Here is a 21,952-nt window from a genome sequence, read left to right on the forward strand (position 1 = left end):
GGGCCAATGGCATCCTGGCCTGCATCAAGAATGGTGTGGCCAGCAGGAGCAGGGAGGTCATTCTGCCCCTGTACTCTGCACTGGTTAGACCACACCTTGAGTACTGTGTCCAGTTCTGGGCCCCCCAGTTTAGGAAGGACATTGAGATGCTTGAGCATGTCCAGAGAAGGGCAACGAGGCTGGTGAGAGGCCTTGAGCACAGCCCTACGAGGAGAGGCTGAGGGAGCTGGGATTGGTTAGCCTGGAGAAGAGGAGGCTCAGGGGTGACCTTATTGCTGTCTACAACTACCTGAGGGGTGGTTGTGGCCAGGAGGAGGTTGCTCTCTTCTCTCAGGTGGCCAGTGCCAGAACGAGAGGACACAGCCTCAGGCTGCGCCAGGGGAGATTTAGGCTGGAGGTGAGGAGAAAGTTCTTCACTGAGAGAGTCATTGGACACTGGAATGGGCTGCCCGGGGAGGTGGTGGAGTCGCTGTCCCTGGAGCTGTTCAAGGCAAGATTGGACGTGGCACTTGGTGCCATGGTCTAGCCTTGAGCTCTGTGGTGAAGGGTTGGACTTGATGATCTATGAGGTCTCTTCCAACCCTGGTAATACTGTGATACTGTGATATGTCAATAAATATACATTTATCCATTTATCTGATGGAAAGTAAGATGAAGTTGTTTTCTTTCTCAATAAAGTGTTTTGTTCTGTTGGTTTTTTTCCCCATATTTGGTTTGTTTGTTGTTTTTATTTCTTTTGTGTTTTTTTGTTTCTTGGATTTTTTTTTCTTATGAATTTCTTTATTGTAATTGTAAATGTCTACTTCTGGGCTTAAAAGAGAGTTAACATTTTTCAAGTAGGTCTTTTCCATCCCTGAGGGTTTTTAAGAACATCTGATATGCAAGGACATCTGCTTTGTATTAACATAAAAGACAATGACAAGAAGTAGGTAAAGACATGAGCTGAAACTGCTAGTACACCAATAAGCAGCAGGCAGTGGAGATATTAAGAGAACTCAGAACTCTAGGTCAGTGATGGATGGACAATTGAAGGAACCACTCAAACAAAAAGAGATTCAATCATAGAATCATAAAATCATAGAATCAACCAGCTTGGAAGAGACCTCCAAGATCATCCAGTCCAACCTAGCACCCAGCCCTGTCCAATCAACTAGACCATGGCACAAAGTGCCTCATCCAGGCTTTATTTGAACACCTCCTCTTTTAACACAGAGGATATTTTGTCAGTCACTGCATTGCCCCCTTCAGCAGATAAATTAAATGATGTGCTTTAGCCAGCATTATTTGTTCAAATACATATCTTCATTGTGCTATTTGATCTGGGCATAATGTAATCACCTTTGATGACAGATATTGCTATCATCTGTTATGCTTGTAATTAATTAATCACCATTTAATTCATTTCCTATTGTAACACATCAGATGTGTTGCCACCAGGTGCTGCCGTTTGCTATTAGCTGGCTATTGGAGTCTCCTCCCACCCCAGGTGTGGCCACTTTGCCCTCCCTGCCCACTCCCCTTTATATTCTGCCCCAGCAAAGCTGGAAGCTCCAAGTTAGGCCCATTGTGGGCCAAGGGATCCTCTGCCTGGCGTCCCTGGTGAGTCTCCATGGTGTGCACTGGGTGAACTGGTGGAGGATTTCAAAGGCCGGGGGGCCTGGTGGCCCCCCGGCTCGCTAGGGTTAGGCTCAAAAACCATTGCAATGTACAACATCATCCACGGGTGCTGGGTGTGTGTCCTTGTTGGAGCTGGTTTCTTTTGTAGGGTATTTTAGCTGTTTGAGGCTCTTGCCTCTGGCTCTGAGCTGACTGCAGAAATGGTGGTGGAGAAGAATTGCTCTTCAGGCAAAGTGAGAGGTAAGCAGGTAAGGGCACGGGGGAGCAGGAACTGCATTAGCAAGGTGAGATGTGGTGAAGAATCAGATTGTTAGGGACTGGAAGGGACCCTGAAAGATCATTTAGTTAGGGTTAGCACCAATGGCCACTGCAATAGGAAGAGTGAAAGAGGAGAGCAGGGGCTGCTTAGGGGAGGTAAGGGTTTGGGGGGGAGCAGGAGGTGCTATGGATAAGTGCAGAGTGGGGGAACAAGAGCAGGGACTGTTTTGGGCAGGTGAGGGGTGGTGGTGGTGGTGGAGGAGCTCCTTGAGGAAAGTGAAGGCTGCAGGTACTGTCTGCCCTGACTTTCCAGAAGCCTTTAACACTGGTTTCCACAGGATTCTTGTGGACTAAGAGGCTGCTTCTGGCTTGGAGAGGCATGGTTCTGCTGGATAAAGCACTGGCTGAGCACCCAAAGAGTAACAGTCAGTGGAGTTCAATCCAGCAGGCAGCAGTGCTACTCCTCAGGCCTCAGTGGTGGGACCACTTCTCACGGAATCATAGAATCAACCAGGTTGGAAGAGATCTCCAAGATCATCCACTCCAACTTAGCACACAGCCCTATCCACTCAACCAGACCATGGCACTAAGTAGCTCATCCAGTCTTTTCTTGAGCACTTCCAGGGATGGCAACTCCACCACCTCCCTGGGCAGCCCATTCCAATGCCAATCACTCTCTCTGGGAACAACTTCCTTCTAACATCAAGCCTAGACCTTCCCCAGCACAGCTTGAGTCTGTGTCCCCTTGTTCTCTTGCTCATTGTCTGGGAGAAGAGACCAACCCCCACCTGGCTACAATGTCCCTTCAGGTAGTTGTAGACAGCAATGAGGTCACCCCTGAGCCTCCTCTTCTCCAGGCTGCACATCCCCAGCTCCCTCGGCCTCTCCTCAGCGCTGTGTTCCAGGCCTCTCACCAGCTTTGTTGCCCTTCTCTGGACATGTTGCAATATCTCAATATCTCTCTTGAATGTAATTGAGATTTGTGGGTGCTGCTAACACATGGCTTGGCCTTACTACTGTGTGGACTTCAAAGAGGGAACCAGAGAAGCTTTAGCTCCATCAGACTCAAAGGAAAGCTCCCTTGGGCTGTGAAGTCAGTATTTCTTGACAGCTTTTGCTCTCTAGAAGTAAATCTTCAATTTATCAGAGTCCTTATCAGCATTTTTCCACTCCACCCTTAGATTCTGGGATAAGATTGAACTAAATTAGGATGCCTACAGATAAAGTCTACGTGTGAGTGTTGTAGTTAGAGGAGAGACAGTTCATAAAAAACAAAGGGAGAGTCAGGTGAACAACAAATGGGATTCAGTTGCATAATCATGCTATATATTACTTAGACTTCAGTTGCCAATGCAGAGATATGAAGATCTTTTAGGAGGTGTATAATTTCTTACATAAATTCTTAGTCACAAGTGCCAGCCCTACCATAAGGCATATTGAATAGTGTTACATACCCAGCTGGAGGCACATAACTTAAAGGAGCAGAGTATGCTTCAGAAAGTTAACCAGCTTGGTGTAAGATTGCACTAAAGAGGCAGGAAAGCAGGCAGGCAGCATTCTTAAAGTTTAGATGTGTCCATGCCTTCAGGTGAATCTCAATTTAAGTATCTTCATGAAAGATGAAGTTTACAAGCCTCTCTTATAAGTGCTGTCTTCTCTTACAGTGCAAGCCCCTGGACAATACATCCAGTGCAAATAACACCTGAAGTTAAGATCCAGAATACACTCTAAGCTTCTCAAAAATGGCTTTGCAACAGCTTGAGGCATGAATGGAAGGAACTGTGTGAACTGTATCAAATACTACTTCTGAAAAATGATTACTCATGGGCAGAAACATATTTTTACAGATTTGTTGCAACTTTTGCAGGATGACATAGAGTTTGTGGTTGAGAGGGGCCTCTGAACCATATTGTCCAACTTCCCTGCTTAAGCAGGGCCACGTTGTGCTGGTTGCTTGGGTCCATGTCAAGAAAGATTTGAATACCTCCAAGGATGGACACTTAACTGTATTCCAGTAACTCAGTGGAATGCCACTAAAAAAAAAAATTTGAAGCTTCACAATAGTACAGCCCAAAAGTCATAAGCATGCCTATGATCTAATTCAGCTACAGAGTTTCACAAAGCAGTAGCACAGCAACAGAAAATATAGTTGCTTCCTTTATTACATTACAGAACAGCAACTAACACACTGTGAATAAAAGCATCTCTCATTTCCTGTTACATAAAGATGAGTATCTAGCTAAAAATATAACTAACTCATGAAGAGACTTAAATTACTACTATAAACTAATCCAGTTTAAACCTCACCCATTTGGGCTTAAATGTTTTTCTATTGCATCTGTAGAATTTAGCCTCTTAGAGCAGGTCTCACCAGCTGAAAAAGAATTTTGCTTGAACAGAACTCACTCTTACAAGCACATAATTGCTTAGAGTTGTAGCAGATTTAGTGAAGGTTCTTGAGAGAGTTCCTAAAATCTTCTGGACTAATTCACACAAAGAAGTTCTGAAGATATGAGGACAGATGGATCTACAATTTCAGCTAAAACAAGCAAATATTCCCTCCCACACAGATCCTCTCCCTCTCCTCCTCCCCTGCCCTGGAATATCATTCCATCTATCATGATTTCCTTTAACACTCATGCTGCATTTACAAAAATGCAAGTGAAAATAATCAGATATAATTTAGAAGCCACAGAAAGATGAGACTCAGTGTAGTAGAGCACTTCTCACAGATGCTAGTGGGAGAAGTGGAGTGTGACCTTAGTGATCTCTTAACTTTGCCCATTATCACAGCATCTTTGATATCCTATGACTGTAGAAAAGACTAAAGCATTTTAGCATGAAAACAATGGCTTTATGCAAAGATTTTGAGAAAATATTCTTCAACAAAATCTATTCTAAATAAATGGATATTCTCTCCTTTCCTTCAAAGGTTAACTTGAAAAGTGACTTTTACATCAAAGATTCATCTTCATAAAATATGATCTAGGTGGTTTTTAGGCCTTCCAATAATATAGTTTGGGTCTGCCTGCAATATAAATCTAATGGAAGAAAAGCCCTATAAATTTAAATATTGTCTTATTTGTTAAAGAAGTAAGTCCAATTTCATTTACATACCAAGAACTCAAAAAAATGCTAGCACAGCCATGCTTACTATTAAACTATGCACTCCAGACCTAAAAATTGACAAAATAAGATTAAAGAAATCTATAACATTGCAAAAATTCCACATTTGCTAAAGATATCTCCTTCCAGGAAGAACTCCAGTGCAGCAACTAGCTTAAAAAATGCCTGTAGTCTCAGGTTTGAACTTACAGCTATTTCCATACCTTCTTACCTTTCCATGATCCTGACTCAGTGCTTCCCTAAGGACTAGCTATATTTTTTTACTTTCATTTTTTCAAGTCCCTTTTCAGCTAAGCCTCCTCCTAACTCCTCAGCAGAAGTTCCTGACTCACCCACTTGCCTTTGGTAAAGCGAAGGAAGTGCTAAATTATTCAGTTTTCTCCACTACCGTGGGGATTACACAAATATAAGAAGACTGCTACCTTGCCTTATTTGTTGCATTTTTTCCCTAAATTGCCCAGGACATCAAGTGACAATTACTTATTATTGTTTTCAAATTTCATGTCAGCAATATGGAAAATCATAGGATGCTTGAGCAGAAAATGAGAAGGAAAAAAAATCATACACAACAAAGAAAATAAATTTAACTTTCTTGACAAAAGCACTGTAGGCATAAGCATAAAAATTCTCTGACGTAGTCAACAGGCCTGTATAGAACATTCCTGTTCAATATCTTTATTGATGGTCTGGACGAGGGGATTGAGTCCAGCATCAGTAAGTTTGCAGATGACACCAAGCTAGGAGCAGGTGTTGATCTGTTGGAAGGTAGGAGAGCCCTGCAGAGGGACCTGGACAGGCTGGATGGGTGGGCAGAGGCCAATGGGATGAGATTTAACAAGGCCAAGTGCAGGGTTCTGCACTCTGGTCACAATAACCCCAAGCAGTGCTAGAGGCTGGGGACTGAGTGGCTGGAGAGCAGCCAAGAGGAGAGGGACCTGGGGGTACTGATAGACAGTATGTTGAAGATGAGCCAGCAGTGTGCCTCAGTGGCCAAGAGAGCCAATGGCATCCTGGCCTGTATCAGGAACAGTGTGGCCAGTAGGGCAAGAGAGGTTATTCTTCCCCTGTACTCAACACTGGTCAGGCCACACCTTGAGTATTGTGTCCAGTTCTGGGCCCCTCAATTCAGGAGAGATGTTGAGGTGCTGGAACATGTCCAGAGAAGGGCAACAAAGCTGATGAGGGGCCTGGAGCACAAATCCTATGAGGAGAAGTTGAGGGAGCTGGGGTTGTTCAGGCTGGAGAAGAGGAGGCTCAGGGGTGACCTCATTGCTGTCTGCAACTACCTGAAGGGAGGTTGTAGCCAGGTGGGGATTGGCCTCTTCTTCCAGGCAACCAGCAACAGAACAAGAGGACACTGTCTCAAGCTGTGCTGGGGAAGTATAGGCAGGATGTTAGGAGGAAGTTCTTCCCAGAGTGAGTGATTTGCCATTGGAATGAGCTGCCCAGGGAGGTGGTGGAGTCACCATCCCTGGAGGTGTTCAAGAAAAGCCTGGATGAGGCACTTGGTACCATGGTCTAATTGACTGGCTAGGGCTGGGTGCTACATTGGACTGGATGATCTTGGAGATCTCTTCCAACCTGGTTGATTCTATGATTAACAGTTTCAAAAGTCAGTTCAATTCCAAACTCTTCCTTTTGTCACTCAGCTTCCATTGATTTCTAATTGAGAACCCCCATTTTATACCTGCATTTAAGAAAATTTTCCATAAATTAATTACAAGTAGTCTAAGGCTACTTATATATGAGTAATCTAGGGTTAAATTTTAATCTAAATTTATGGTACAAATTTGCTACTTGATAGAGATGATAAATGGCAAGCAAAAAACTTCTTCAATAGATGTTTTCAAGATCCTAGAATTTTCTGCAATTAATAAATATCCTCAGCAGTGAGTCCCACAATACTTCCCAAAAGATCAAAGTACCTTAACTGACAGAATGTTTTTAAGTTGTATTTCCTAAGTTTAAGAAACTTCAACAATGTGGAGTAGTAGCATTTAGCAGAATTACTGATTGGATCATGCTCTTCCATGCGTGCTTAAAGAGAATATTAAGGAGAAGGATTTGAGCGTGTCAGTTGATGATAAACTCACTACAAACCAGCTATGTGTTCTGGCAACCCAGAAGGTAACCTTGTCCTGGGCTGCATCAAAAGAAGTGTGACTATCAGGATGATGGAACTGATTCTTTCCCTTTACCCTGCTCTTGTGAGACCCCATTTAGAGTACTGTGTCCAGTTCTAGGGTCCACAGCATAAGAGGGACATCAAACTGATGGAGCGGGTCCAGAAGAGTGCCACAAAGATGGTCAGAAGGCTGGAGAACCTCCCTTATGGAGACAGGCTATGAGAGCTGGGGTTGCTTATTTTGGAGGAAAGAAGGCTCTGGGGACACCTTATAGTGGCCTTCCAATGCCTGAAGTGAGCCTGCAAAAAAGCCAGGAGGGGACTTTTCACAAGGCCCAGTAGTGACAGGATGAGAGAGAGTGGATTTAAACTTGAAGAGGGGAAATTTAGACTGGAGATTAGGAAGAAATTCTTTACAGTAAGGGTGGTGACACACTGGCACAGGCTGCCCAGGGAGGTTACGGATGTGCCCTCTCTCTAAATGTTCAAGGCCAGGTTGGATGAGGTCTTGAGTGACCTGGTCTAGTGGAAGGTGTCCCTGCTCATGGCAGGGGAGTTGGAACTACATGATCTTCAAAGTCCCTTCCAATCTATACCATGCTATGAAGCTATGAAACTGTCAAGACTGCTGTAGTATAGTTGAAGTAGTTATTTTTTCTTCAATTTCTATCCCCACTCTTGTTTGTCCTGACAATTGTTCATTCTTTCTCTTTGCCTTTTCTGAAGCAAGAAGTTTGAAGACTCAAACTGCCCATAAAGACCTCCAAGAAACATCCACTCCATAGTGTGAAGCTACAGATTAACTGTTTGTGCACAGCTAGTATTCATAGTGCTCTACAGCTCCTCACAGAACTGCTGATCCCACTCGTAGAGAACACAGCCAGGAAAAGGTAAAACACATAAGAAACAGAAATTCTAGCATAACCCTAAAAAAAATAGGGTACCTTTTGAAAACATCTAGAAGGTGATCTAGCTGTAAATATCTCCCATTATGACAAGCTGAAAAAGCATAGAAGCTGTGTTTAATTATAACTTATTAGCTATTATTAACCTATTTTACAAAACAATAATAATGAGATTATATGTTACATAAGACTACAAAGCTTTATTTTTTTGTTTTTAATATATGCTACTGTGAAAAGAAGAAGCATTTGTACTGATTTTCTGTTTTCTAGCATGTGATTTTTATGTGCCCATACAGACTTTGGATATTTTTTTGAGGAATAAGCAACTCTGATTTTTACCTCTCTGCTAGAAGTATTTTTTTTACCATTATATAAATAAAACTGGGATCAATACTACTACTCTCTAGGAATTCTACTAAGGAAATTTAAAACAAAAGGGAAGTTAGTTGCTGCTGGGAACTGTTCTGCTCCTGAGATGGGTTTTCTTTTAAAATTACAAATGTTGCTTACACTCACAATTCAGTATAGAAAAGATGCTCAACGTGAAAAATTATAATGAATAAAAAAATTGCTTACCTTAAATTTCAGCTTTACTTTGTAATATTGATTTGTTTTCATCTCTAGTAGCTCCAGGTATCAGTAGAATGGGAATTGCCTGTGTCCCTGTGAATGTCCAGAGCAAAGAGGTTAGCCTGTGATATATTGGTCTCTCTAATCCCTTCATATCCTCCCCTGGCACAACTGAGTATTCTGTGTAGCTCTTAATACTGAACACAGATTGCAAAATCAGTGATTCCAACTCAGCATAGCTGGAGAGTAATTTGATTCCATGTAATGTTTTATAATGTAGCTGCCTTACATAAGGTTTAGTCTGTTCAAGATATATTTTACAAAAGAAACCATTATTTTCACATCAGGAATATAGCAGTGTTCCATCTTTGAAACATTCCATAATAAAATAGTCAAGGACACAATCAAACAATCCTTTTTAATTTAGAAAAGTATCAGTAATATAATTAATGTAATTATTATATGAACAAAAAAAGATTTAGACTGTAGCTGGCTCTGATCCAAAAGCTTTTTGAAATGTGCCCTACTCACACACACACACTAACTCTGGGCAGTTGTCAGTGCATGAATACCTTTCCTGTCCGAGCTTCTGTCTTGTGTGTTCTTGAAATTGATAACCAACATCCCTCAAGCAATCTCAGGGAATGAGAGAAGATAGGGATTCCAACTATTAGAGAGAGCAAAGTCTTTGTGTCGACTGGTTTTATCATAGTCCTATATTTAAACATCAGTTTTAACATCTGCAGCCAGCAAAATATGTTTGTTTTCTCAACATAACTTCTCCAAATTAATTGCTGACTTCCTCAAACTCTTAAATTCTTTGAAGAGGGAAAGCTTTTTAATATTGACAGTCTAATATTTTTTACTCCCTTTGCTTTTTTTGCTTCTCAGTAAGTAGAACTGAAAAGAACAAATTCAGACCATAACTGGAATGAGCTGACCTAGCATGATTGCTTCCGGTAGACCAAAGCAGATTACATCACACGAGGATTACAGATTAAGATTGCTGTGCTGATTGTGTCAGTGCCTATGAGGAGTTCAGACTATTTATTTATTTATTTTCATTAATTTTAGTATTTGAGTGGGCTTAATCAATGTGCTTTTGCGTGTATAGTTGGGTTTGTGCATTTGTTATCTCATTTAGAATCACAGAATCAGTCAGGGCTGGAAGGGACCACAAGGATCATCTAATTCCAACCCTGTGGAGAGGCACCTCACACTAGATCAGGCAGGCCACAGCCTCATCCAGCCTGGCCTTAAACACCTCCAGGGATGTGGCTTCCACCACCAACTCTGGTGTATTGAAATGTACTTTGGCAGGTGTTTTTTCTATTATTTGTTTGGGGTTTATTGTTGTTTATTTTGTTTTGTTTCTACCATCTGCCCTCATACAAACATGTAGTAGGTGCTGCACATCCTGGATGGGTCTTAATAATCTCCTGTAGACAGAAAAATGGAGCAGTCAGGAGGAAAGGGACCTGGGTGTACTGATAGACAGTAAGCTGAAGATGAGCCAGCAGTATGCCCAGGTGGCCAAGAGAGCCAGTGGCATCCTGGCCTGCATCAGGAACAGTGTGGCCATTAGGACAAGGGAGGTTCTTCTATCCCTGTACTCAACACTGGTCAGGCCACACCTTGAGTACTGTGTCCAGTTCTGGGCCCTTCAATTCAAGAGAGATGTTGAGGTGCTGGAATGTGTCCAGAGAAGCGCAACAAAGCTGGTGAGGGGCCTGGAACACAAATCCTATGAGGAGAGATTGAGGGAGCTGGGCCTGTTTAGCCTGCAGAAGAGGAGGCTCAGGGGTGATCTTATTACTGTCTACAACTACCTGAAGGGGCATTGTAGCCAGGAGGGGGATGGCCTCTTCTCCCAGACAAGCAGCAACAGAACAAGGGGACACAGTCTCAAGTTGTGCCAGGGTAGGTATAGGCTGGATGTTAGGAGGAAGTACTTCCCAGAGAGAGTGATTTGCCATTGGAATGGGCTGCCCAGGGAGGTGGTGGAGGCACCGTCCCTGGGGGTCTTCAAGAAAAGCCTGGATGAGGCACTTAGTGCCATGGTCTAGTTGATTGGATAGGGCAGGGTGATAGGTTGGACTGGATGATCTTGGAGGTCTCTTCCAACCTGGTTGATTCTATGATTCTATGGACAATGTTTTGATGATTCATTAAGATGAGACACAAATGAGCTGCTTCCATTTCCACTGTTTCACAAAACTGTTTGCATCACCAGTACCTAATCCTTGAGATGGATACCCTATTGCTGAAATACCTTTCAAGTTTGACCCTGCTTTAAGTTATGCTCAGATATAGCCACATAAATGCACACCTATAGAAACTAAAAACTTTAATGACACACATGTGCAAGCAAAGGATGCATTAATGTATAAAAAAGCATTTAAATATTGAGAAAATTCCCATTAGAAGTTATAATGTTTTTCTCCAATCACATAATCACATGGTTAAAGCTTACATAAAGATATTTACTGTCATTTTGGTTTCATAGAATGGCATAGGTTGGAACAGACTTTAGAGATCTGGACTGGATGATCTTGGAGGTCTCTTCCAACCTGGTTGATTCTATGATTATTCTGTGATACTTCAACCTCCCTGCCATGGACAAGGACACTAGCCTTGACTAGCTAGACAATAACTATCCTCAGCTACTCAAGGTCTCATCCAACTTGGCCTTGAACAGTGTGTTTGGCAGGGGAAATTAATTATTGCAAGATGATATTTTCCAAAATGAATGTTGTTTATTAATTTTGATATTCAGAACTCTCACCACCCCCAACCACTAATTTTAATAATATTTCAGTTCTTACAAGGTCATGGAAGCATTCTATGGATAATATCTAGATCTAGTACTAACCAGCAAAATATATAGACATTAATTGAACTGCAAGAGGATTCCTGTGGTCAAATGCCACTTGCTGTCAGTATGCTGCTTGCCCAGTAGCTGGGATCAGGAAGCTGTTTCTGCTCTATGGCAGAAGGCAATGGAGAATTACAAAGAAGCATTTAAGCATTTACTCACAAATTATTATTACCCACTCGTGGGGCTTAGCCACAGTCCAGACAGTGCCCAAATGCTTACAGGGGACTCTGTCTTGTTGGATGTTGAGACTTGAATCTTCCCGACTTCTGGGGAAAGAGGCAGACAATCTCTGACCTTGTCTCCTGGCTTCTTCTGGACAATCTGTATATATGTCCAGAACTGCTAAGCAGGACTTTCAGGTGCAGAGGCAGGATGTCATGCAGTCTCAGCACAATGTCATGCTGGCCACACAGGCAGATCGTGTGCAGACATCCAGGGTCTGCTCCTGGTAACTCACAGCAGTGGAGTTTAGCAGGCAAGCAATAAGGCAGTGTGCAATAGCAGCAGGGCTGGGCACAGCAGAGAGAGCACAGCAAAGAGCAGGGAAGCAAAGCAGGTTGTTCACCTGCATATCTCCTTTTATCAATGTGGGCTGAGATTAATTGCCCTTTGGACACAGAACAGCCAATCAGGATGGCAGTTATCCAGACCATACCATATTAGGCAAAGACATGGGCTCACTTTTCCCTAATTTGGGAAAAGCACGGGCCCTGCACTAGGCAGGCACAAGCTATGTGTGTGTACCTTACACTACAGGAACCTGGGCAGGCCAGACTCAGTGGCTACAGGTTCTTTTGTGTCCCATTTCCTGTGCTTGCCTCTCTGGTGGAGCAGAAGAACATGCCTAGGAAAGGCAGGACGGGTATAAGCCTATTTTGGGCCTGTCCTGGAGTCCTGTACCCCTAAATTCCTCTCCTGCCCGGACTTCGGGGGGAAAGGGGAAAAGCCGCCTGGTTTCCCCCCCGCCTCGCCTGCCCTGCAGCCGAGAAGGGGGCGGCGACTGCCCCGTGAGTTCCCGCGCTGGAGCCAGGCTGGGATTGGCCGTGCGCTTTCGCGCCTAAAGTGTGGTAACTCTGCCCTTTGTCTAGCGAAGGGTATAAATATTGGGGGTCTTCCCGCCTTTGGGGTTCCCGTTTTGGATTTTGCGTGTGCCTGGACGAGTTCGCTCACTCCCCTGTGCCTGGACTGCAGAGAGACCAAAGGACTTGCTTTGCTGTTAGGCACACACCTTTGTCTGCCTAACGACCCTTAACGACCCTTAACGACTCCTGCAGCCGCTGGAGGAGGAAGACAGACCGCACGAGCCAGCCTGAGTGAGTTATTTGGCTTAGCTTAATTTAGTAAGAAACCGCTATTAATTAATAGCTGAGGCCTTTTCCAAAAACTGACTTCCAAATATATATAGTCAGATTATTAATGGTATCCTCGTAGAATTCTCATGCAACTGAACCTGTTTATCAAACGAAATTAATCTTTGTATATATAGTTGTGGGGGCGGGTTTTGTAAAAATAAAAATATCTATTTTTGATAAATTTTCGACTCGGCCACGAATTATTTCTGCCCTCCGCAACAGGGCCCATCAGGCCTACCACAACACACTGTAATGAATGAGTAATTAATGAATGTGATATGATAATTTTTCAAAATTCATGACCTCTCTGTCTTTACTGTGACAGGTATGACTTTATTTTCTCTTGCGTTGTTGAGGAGGAGGAAGAGAGTGGCTGGGCAAGTGTCTGGCAGCTAGCTCAGATCAAGCCACCACAATACTCTGCTGATCTCTATCTGTTAGTTACTTAATGTAACCAGTCATTTTTCACAAGTTTGATGTGGAATAGCATTTGTAACCTACCTAAATGGGCATTATTCAAATTATGTTATTATATGTTTTATTCAGGTTAATGATAACACTAACATTCCTACTTATAAACTTCAGTATTTTACTACTTTTACAACACTTAGGGATATGTTTCAGTCTTCATTATGTTAGAATTAATGGTAGACTATGGAAACCAAACTTTAGGCAGCCAAAGTAAGACTTGTATCTGAAGTACCTGTAATAACAATAGGTCTCTAGGCTCACATTGGAATTTTCGCCTGCTGGAATAATGAAAGTTTTTTCACTGCTTACAATTAACTTGTGGGATGCACAATAGGTATTACTGAGTAACATTCTTCCTGGCTTTGATATCTTTTAACACAGCAGGATTCATGTCCATGCATGTAGATTCTTCTTTCCTCCAAAAATAGGTAGCCATCCCATAAAGCTTACTGCCAGCAGTTCACGAGTGTAAAGCTAGGGGATTACCAGAGTGTATGTTTGATAATTATACATCTAATAGCTTTCACCTCTTTTATTCATGATGAAAGCAAACAGAAAGATCTTTCAAGTATGTGGTATCTCCATAGAAGACTCCTGTTGCATCTCAATACAAAGCTTCTGTTGCTGGTGGAAATAAAAGCAGAAATTTTGTGTATGGTGGTGTTCCATCTCACAGTATCATCAGGGCTGGAAGAGACCTCACAGATCATCAAGTCCAACCCTTTACCACAGAGCTCAAGGCTAGACCATGGCACCAAGTGCCACGTCCAATCTTGCCTTGAACAGCCCCAGGGACGGCGACTCCACCACCTCCCTGGGCAGCCAATTCCAGTGTCCAATGATTCTCTAACCTTCCTGCAAACTAATGTCTGAGAATAGATAGTGAGATGATATGAGGTTAGAGCAAACTACTGCATTTCTGCCTCCATATTTTAAAAGCATCCTTTCCAGTCTATTTCTTCACCTTCACAAAGAACAGCAATTATTTTGCTCTCTCCCTGCATTTCAACTAAAGAGAATCTCAGTAGCCAACTTCATTTTCATCTCCTCTGTGTTCTCTCATATGACATTTTCCCACTTCTGTACACTAGAGTGATCTTGTTGTGTCTTCTGAGGAAGTGTTTCTTCAGAACAAGTAGGGGGTCACTTGGCAGAATCAGCCTTCTAGAGTCAGCTTTAATGTACTGACTCTGATAAATCTATTGAATTACTTCTGCAGAAAACAGATATAAAGTCTATTTTCCAGGCCTCTGAGCAACAGAGAATGTTGTTCCATATAATTATATGCATAAACCAAAACAAATGCCTCTTTTCTCTAATAAATATCTCTCCTGAACAAAGTATCTTTTCCATGACATTCCAAATATTTTTTTAAAAATAAGTTAAAAATGAATTAAAAAGTAAAACTGGGGAAAAAAAATCAACATTCATTCATAATCTCTTCCAAAGATATCTCAGCTAAGAATGTAACTTTAACATTTGAAGTGTGGTAGCTCCTTGCCAACGTATGAAGTGATAAAGCTGTTTCAGAATTTTGATGATCAGAATATGTAAAAAAAAAAATATTCACACTTCAAAAATATGTAACACTTAAAAATATTAATCTAAATAAAAAATTTCCATTTTTATTCCTTGCTCAGAAAGATTTGATCATAAACATCCATTGAAAGTAGAAATCATAGTGAGTGAAACTATTATCCTATTGAAAGTAGGTTTTATTTTGGTCATTACCTCATGTACATCCAGAATTTCTTCCTCTGTCTCCTCAAATTTATTAACTCTTCCTTCTGCTTATTTAGGGTAGGAAACCATTCTATGAATTTATGAATCTAAGTAAGCATAGTATACATGTGATGAGTCTAAATTTTGAAGTTTGGCAAAAAGAAGATATTACACTTCATACTTTTCTGGTTTCTCATGCACGCGTTTAGCCTTGTGCTAGTTTGAGCCTAGCTGGGATATTTTAGTGAGAGGAATTAGATTACTGGCTGTGAAAACGGAATAATGGTGATGTCTGCTTCACTCATAGGCTTGCTGAGATGTATATAAACAAGAATATAAATGTAGATAACACAGTTGCTCTTTGGCTTTGGTGCCTCCCTTCTCTCCTTAACTTGCTGTCTGTGTGACTAACCCCTCTGCTTCCCAACCCTCCTGGCTGATCCTCCAAACTCACCTTGCACATAAGGGAATGTCTGGAATTAGGTAGAGGGGTGGAAAGGAGGAGGAAGGGTGGTTGAGAGCCCCTCCTGGGGACTCTGTTTTCTGGGAGGGGTGTTGTGTTTCTGTATTATTTTTTAACTCATATATTTCTGTATATAGCTGTATAGATTGTAAATATCTGCTTGTATATTGTGGTCAGCTGTAAATATAGCTTCATTCTTTAATTTCCAGTGGCTGAGTCTAGTCTGGGTGATTTTCTTAAGGGGGGGGGGGGGGATGGGGAAGGGTAACACCCAAACCATCACAAGCCCATAGACATGACATTGGTAAATAATTCAGGGTATAAAGACATTAATATTTATTTTTAAACATCCATCTGCAGGTTGTTTTGTTGTTGTTGTTTTGTTATGTTTTGGTTTTTTTTCTTATGGTATGTCTCAATACTTGAAATTAAACCCCAGAAAGATTCCAGCTGACAGCACTATGTATTTGAATGGTGAATACCCACTCTCACCAAATGGTTTCTAATTAACTGTAAAAATAGAAACCAGTCGCTATATGTACTGGCAAAAGAAGGCTGATTAAATGCATTCGCATCTCAAGCACTGAACCTCTTAACAGTTAATTGGATTGACATCTTCCCAAAAGAGATGCATCAGCAGGTGGCTTTTGAATTTCATAGAAGTCTACAACTGCAAATCATTGATCAGTGGCAAGATCCTACTGATTGCCTTTAGTCTTGGATCAAGAGTCACACCATCTGAACATGATTATGGTTTGTGAGCCCTTTGCATGAACTTTCTCCATGTACTCAGTTAATGGAAGGAGTTTGAATTCATCCAGTGACAAAACATCAGATAATTCTGTTACAGAATAAATTATTTTTTACTTCCTTAGAGGTACACAGGGATCTGTTCCAACAGCTTTACAGCCACAGCTGTAAAGGAAATCACATAATTTGCAGGAATCGGTTATGAGGTAACTTCCGCCATAGATTACACATTGATGCCAATGGAACTGCACCAGAAGAAATGAAGCACAAATTGTGAAGCACAAATTGTGAAGCCACAATCCTATTTCCTTCCCTCAAGCCTGAAGGTGGAACTTTAGGTTTTATATCTATTTTAAATCACATTTCCTTCTATTGCCTGCAAGCTTGCTAGACATTTCCAGAGGCGTAAACAGAATAAACCCAAGACAACTGTTTGTGCTGTTAGTACAAATGCTTTTTCTTTCTCCAAACATTTTAACTCTTTGTTTAAAGTATCCTCTTTCCTCTTCCTAAAAGTAAGAGCTTACTTGTGATTTCTTACAATATAACTTTGATGAAAGTTTTTATTTAATGAAAAAAAAGTCTGTAAAAGCAGTTTATTTACTTGTTCCTAATACTTGAGGCAGTACTTCTTTTGCCACTGGCTGCCAAATTTGTATTTCCCTTAATTTCAGTCAGAATCAGCTCCAGTTTTTGCATGGCTCTCCCACCTCTACAACACTATCAGAAGCAAGAAGAGAAAGGTTTCGTTTGCCTTAAACCGAGGTAGAGTGAATATTTATAGCCATGATTCAGAGATTCATCTGGCAAGTTACAGAGAAAATCTATTACTTTCTCCAGCTATGGAGATAAAATATTTCCAAACTCAGCACCGATAATTGTCTTTTAGTTATAAGTGACAAGAAAAGTGATTCCTCTTCTAGGGCTGTGTGGTCATCTGTGAGAACATTGTGTTCAGTTTCTTAACAGTGATGAAAGAATTTAACTAATAACAAACTTAAAAAGAAAAAAAAGGAATTAAAAAGGTCCTTAGAGCTGTGCCCTTAAGAATTGAGCAGAGGGTTGACTGTGTCTGAAAGGTTCCTTGAGTTCAGGAAATGCTTTTGTTTGCTTATAGGTTTTTAAGTCCACTTTTATACACACTTTGCCATATTTTTTGACCTTTCATCCAGCTGAATTGTAATTATGGGACATATTGCTTATAGCTATACAGCTGTCTAAAAAGACGTCTAATGGACTGCCTTTATAAGAACTTTCATCTACTACAAAATGAGTAGTGCTGCAGCCTAAGAGACAGAAAATGAAGTCAAGTCTGGAAGGAGCATCAGAAGAAAAAAAAAATCTTTTAAAAGCAGATTTAACCTGTCTGTTCCAAACTCTGTTTAAAGGTTGTAAGTACTCAGCTTCTATAATCTAATGATGGAAGTACAAAACACAGACGTAAGGAAAAAATCATTAGGAACAGGACCTTTTTTTTACCTTACTAAAGGCTTTTCTTGGACCTATTTTCCAGCTGTATTAATTATCTACCTTGTCCTTTAAAGTGCTGGAAAAACAACCCCTTGCAATTTTCATTATGTAAAAAGATTATTGGGATGATAGTAACCTCTGTCCCTAAGGAAGCCAATATTGCCATATTGTTTTTCCCTTGAACTGTGTCTTAGAGCAGCGCATAGAAATGCTAGCTGCAGACAGAGGTCATGACAGCTGCATCAGAAAAAGTTCATGCAGAAATTTTCCCTGAAAATATTTCTTTTTGTAAGTTTACAGAGTTAAGGTGTTGCTAGAGTAAATGGACAGTTATGGTAAGTTTCTAGAGAAAATTTTCCTATGGCATTTTCACAGGCAGGCAAAAAGTCTTAACGTTCGGATAAAACTCCCAAAGCATAGAGATGTCAACTTCAGTGATAAAACAGGTTTAGTGCTGCAGGTAAAATAATTTGTACACATGAAAACAGCCCCAAACCAATTCATACTGTCTGAAAATATGTGAGGTAGGAGATGTTTTCTTCTGAGACCTGTTTCAATCCTTTGTGTTAATTAATGGAACAAGAATGATGGAACATTTACCTGCTTTGTCTGGGAACCACCTCTTCTATCAGAAGAACAGATTATGCTGCTGTGCACTGGAGCCCTTATGTGCTAGTTTGAATTAGATTATATGCTGTGAAAAGGAAACAATGGTGATGTCTGTTTCACTCATAGGCTTGCTGAGATGTATAAAAACAAGAACACAAATATAGATAACAGAGTTGCTCTCTGTCTCTGACTGCATGCACTTCTCTCTTTAACTTGCTGCCTAACTAATCCATCTGCTTCCTAACCCCCTGGCCAATTCTCCAAACTCATCTTGAATGTAAGGCAAAGTCTGAGATAAGATAGAGGGGTGGAAATGAGGTGGAAGGGTGCTTGGGAGCCTCTCCTGGGGACTCTGGTTTCTGGGAGGGCTGTTGTGTTTCTGTATTACCTTTTTAACTTGTATATGACTGTATGTAGCTGTATATATTGTAAATATCTGCTTGTATATTGTGGTCAGCTGTAAATATAGCTTCATTCTTTGATTTCCAGTGGCTGAGTCTAGTCTGAGTGATTTTCTTAAGTGTGGAGGGGGTGGGTTACACCCAAAGCATCACACCTTAGGAAAAAAAGAACAATAAAACAAAAGAACCAAAGAAACAACCCCAAACTGAACAAATAAACAACCAAAATAAAAAAATCTCAAACAAACAGAAAAAAAAAAACACAAAAAGAAGTGGGTATTCAGTAAATCATACATTGTATAATCTATATATTTCCTCAGGAGCCACCTTTTCTAGTTGAAGTGCTGAGTTATCCATGCTCCACTGATTCAAGTCACCTGAATGATGTCTTCAGAAAGAGATGCGAAGTTTATCTTGATATTGTGTGCAGAGAAACTGATGTTCTATGCCAAGAGCAGAAATGACAAAAGAGCAAATGATGTGATTCTGGTTGAAATGGCTTGACTTCAAGAACTAACTTGCGTATATGTGATATTAACAGAATGAAAGGTTGCAATGGTAATGATTCAATGCTGTTAATAGGAAGCAGTCAGGAGCTCACAAAAGGCCGGAGCTAAAGTTAATGCTAAAGCCCAAGTACCACAAGACTTAATTTTTGAGAAACATTTGTTTTGAGGAGTGTTTGCCCCTTTCTTGCTTTTTCCTTTTTCTGTCAAACATATAGGAGAAGCAAAGGAAATTTGATATGCTTATCTGTGCTACTTTTAAAGCAAAATTAGTAGTTATTCCTTTTATCCATACCACAAGCCTTATCTTTTACATCATATGGACATGTATCAATAGTCAGATGCCTAACTACTCCTGATTTCAGCCAACTAATTTATCAATCTAGATTAACCTAAACTTTGCACTGAAAAGAGACTGTATTTTCATTTTCCAGAATAATTGAGTGGATCTTGCCTAGCTGGATATCAGTTAAACATCTGAGATAGTGCCATATTGGTGAAAATAGGATAAGGTTGAAATATTCAAGTTTGTGGAGAACTGAAAAGCAAGAAATATCCAAAAACACATTGAAGAGCTTGGGGAAGGTTTACAAGTAGATCTTTTCTAGAAGCAGTTATGAGGTTAATCTTTATAATACACTTTCTGATCTCCTTGGCACAAAGTGAAGGAATGAGTTAATTAAATTCTCTGATTAAAAAGAATTGGAGTAGTTGTCTGTACAGGAAAGAGTAGGAAATTCTCTTCCATATAGAAAAAATTGGATGACCTTGAGGATAGTAATAATAGAAATGAAGTGAAATTCAATAGCTTGTGAACTTAAGGCTAAACAACAGGAATTGATGCCACAATCTGGAGAGTGAGTCTGAAAGAACAAAAGAAAAGAACATGAATAAATAAATCTGTTACAGGATGACTAGAAGCCAGTCATGCGAGAAAGGTCTGAAAAATAGCAAAGGCAATGTAAAAATGTCTCAGGTTTTATATTTTCAGGGAAGAAAGAAGACTGTTAATATCACTGTAAAAAAAAACTTGAGGTCTTACTCTGCTCTGCAATACTTTTTGTATCAATTATTGTTATTGTAGTTCAAAAGAAATCAACATAAAACGGGTAAGAAATTCAAGAGTCCTACAGAGACTGTTTTAGGAGTGGGCATAAAATGAGTCTAAGCCTTTTTGCACTAGTCAAATGAACACTGAGCAAGGGATATGATTGTGCTTTTAATGGCCACAAGCTGTACCAGGGGAAGTTTAGGCTAGAAATTATGATTATTTTTTTTTTTTTCACTGAGGGTAAGCAAGCATTGGAATAGGCTGCTCAGAGAGGTGGTTTAGCCATCATCCCTGGAGGTGTTTAAAGGTTATTTACATGTGATACTTATCCATACAGTTTAGTAGTGAACTTGGCAGAGTGGGGTTAGTGGCTGGACCTGACTATCTCAGGGGTCTTTTTCAACCTGAGTGATTCCATGTTTCTAAATACATCTGAAAAATTATACAGAAGGTGAGCAGCTATAGGACAACATTGACAGCAGAATGAATGGTTATTAATAAACTTAGCCTGGAAATTAGAAGACTCTTTCTAACCAGAGAACAGTGAATTTATGGAGCAGCATTTCAATGCATTTAGTGGGGAAAAAAAGCACCACACCACCCTCACTGACTGGCTTGGCCTTGGCCAGCAGCAAATCCCTTTTGGAGCCAGCTAATATTAGCTCCACAAGACATAGGGGAAGCTTCTGTCATCTTCACACAAAAGCCAGCTCTGTATCTTCTCTGCCATCAAACCTTGTCATGTAAACCCAATACAGACATATTGGTATTTGCCTATTCAAATGCTGAGATCTAAGTCTTATGAGACATAAACATGCACTTTTTTTTTCCCCTGACACTGGTACACAGCAATTAAAGACAGATAAATTGCAATGGAAATATTGATAACATGTTTTTTTGCTTGAACAGGAAGAAGAGTTTGTGCCACAGCCTTCAAAGTAGATATGCCATGCATTGTCAATCAGCAACCGAGAAAGTCCTTGTTGAAGCAGGCAAGATATAATCAGCAGGATATGAAATAGCAACATATACAGCACCTTCCAATTTTTGTAGTAATAACTAGTCTAGGAGGTGCATTTTATCATGTGACAATCAGCAATTTTTCCATTAATAATTAAACTGACATTCAAGTGTTCAGAATTAGCTTTTAAGTTACTCCTCTCAGGCATAGCGATGTATCTCTGTTATAATTACAGCACATTTGCCTCATTTAACCTTTCAGGTTAAAAATATCAATTATGTTTTAAAACACATTCCCCTGAAATACATACTAGGCATGAATTATCAACAAGACCACAAAATGGTTCTGAAGGCTGTAAATCAACAAAGCAGTAAAGACACTGGGCACTGGTATTTATTTTAAGATCAAGTAACTGAAAGTTATCCCTGGTGATATGGTTAAGCCCTGTTCTAAGTGATCTGTTTTTGAAAGTTATGCATGTGCAGGTGCTACAGATGACTATGAAGGAAAGCCTGCACTTTGAAGCAAAAAAAGTAATCATAGAACAGAAGAATGGCTTAGGTTGGAACAAATCTCTGAGATCATCTACTCCAACCTCCCTGCCCCAGGCAGGAACATCTCTCAGCTAGACTCGGCTGCTTCCTTCAGGTACTGGAAGGCAGCTCTAAGACCCCCCCAGTCTTCTCTTCTTCAGGCTCAACAACCCTAGCTCCCTCA

The 21,952-nt window shown here is 40.7% G+C and overlaps 1 long non-coding RNA gene across 2 annotated transcripts; it reads left to right on the forward strand.

The window, feature by feature from the left end:
• Nucleotides 1–1,551: 1,551 nt before the first annotated feature.
• On the forward strand, nucleotides 1,552–21,690 carry LOC135175141 (uncharacterized). 2 transcript variants are annotated; one of them, XR_010302265.1, is made up of 4 exons: nucleotides 1,552–1,599; nucleotides 1,766–1,857; nucleotides 7,853–8,016; nucleotides 21,184–21,690. It is a non-coding gene; the product is annotated as an uncharacterized LOC135175141 (long non-coding RNA). The 2 variants fall into 2 exon arrangements; XR_010302264.1 differs by lacking the exon at nucleotides 21,184–21,690 and having other exon boundaries at nucleotides 7,853–8,613.
• The last annotated feature ends 262 nt before the right edge of the window (nucleotides 21,691–21,952 follow it).

The sequence above is a fragment of the Pogoniulus pusillus genome, chromosome 4 (genome assembly GCF_015220805.1).
Source record: "Pogoniulus pusillus isolate bPogPus1 chromosome 4, bPogPus1.pri, whole genome shotgun sequence".
Lineage (NCBI taxonomy): Eukaryota > Metazoa > Chordata > Aves > Piciformes > Lybiidae > Pogoniulus > Pogoniulus pusillus.